Source organism: Octopus bimaculoides, chromosome 20, assembly GCF_001194135.2.
Source record: "Octopus bimaculoides isolate UCB-OBI-ISO-001 chromosome 20, ASM119413v2, whole genome shotgun sequence".
In the NCBI taxonomy this organism is placed as follows: domain Eukaryota; kingdom Metazoa; phylum Mollusca; class Cephalopoda; order Octopoda; family Octopodidae; genus Octopus; species Octopus bimaculoides.
The window spans coordinates 27,398,570-27,399,484 of NC_069000.1; the positions used below are offsets into that span (position 1 = coordinate 27,398,570).

At 33.9% G+C, this 915-nt stretch overlaps 1 long non-coding RNA gene across 2 annotated transcripts in view; it reads left to right on the top strand.

Annotated features, from left to right (window-relative positions):
* The first annotated feature begins 648 nt into the window (after nt 1–648).
* Nucleotides 649–915, top strand: part of LOC128250309 (uncharacterized) — a 15,239-nt gene continuing 14,972 nt past the window's right edge. Inside the window, exon 1 of one of the 2 annotated variants that reach the window (XR_008266319.1) lies at nt 649–888. This is a non-coding gene — a long non-coding RNA (uncharacterized LOC128250309). The remainder of the gene's footprint in view (nt 889–915) is intronic. The other variant, XR_008266320.1, reaches the window with a different exon arrangement.

A 915-nucleotide genomic window follows, 5' to 3' on the forward strand; every position in this document is an offset into this window, starting at 1 on the left:
ATATATAAATGGAGTTCAACACAGGTGTTATTCAATTCTTTTTACTTCCGACATATGTTTTGAAGAAAACATTGATATTATTCCAGAAGGAATAAAATGGTGTAAAACAATGCAATCTTCTCACCAGGGAAAGAAAGAAACCAAACACATCAATAAGGCATTTTAACACAATGTGATGATTGTATATGATGAAGGGAACGCTATCAAGTTACACATACATTTATATGTGTGTGTGTGTGTATACATATCCATATGCGTACAGAATTGTATTTATCTATAGTTACATAGTTATTTATTTCCAAATCTCTAATTTTCTTTTCTTTCTTGTTTTTTTTTAAAGGAAACAATAAGTAACGTAATATATATTTTGGGGGATTCATTAGCGTGTTTAATTTTTATTTCGTCTTCTATGCAACACGTAAATCAAGCAATCGAGGAGGCGAGTGAAATCACTAAATTTAATGGCAATGGTTTCAATGATGAGAGATTTTGTTTTTTAATGAGATATCAATGTTTTTTTTTTTAATATAGGCATGCGATCATACATACATACATGTGTACCTCATTGATGTCACAGTCTACGTTGTGTGTGTGTGTGAGAGAGAGAGAGAGAGACAGACAGAGACGGACACAATTATCATCAATGTGAGTATCTACAGAAAGTGGATGAGAAGAAAGCGGTCAGTTACTAAAATCTATTGAATATCAGAGTAATTTTTCTACAATCTCCTGTTCAACAAAGAAACGCAAACATAAAATTGATGGCTATCCTTCGGAGATGGTACACGACGTCATTCACTCACACAACCTTCCTTCATGCAATAGATAAAGAGGCTTCGCTGAAAAAGATGGAGAATGACATCGTCCTCTCATACCGACTCTCCGTAGGTCATTATCAAACGATCGCCAAACGAA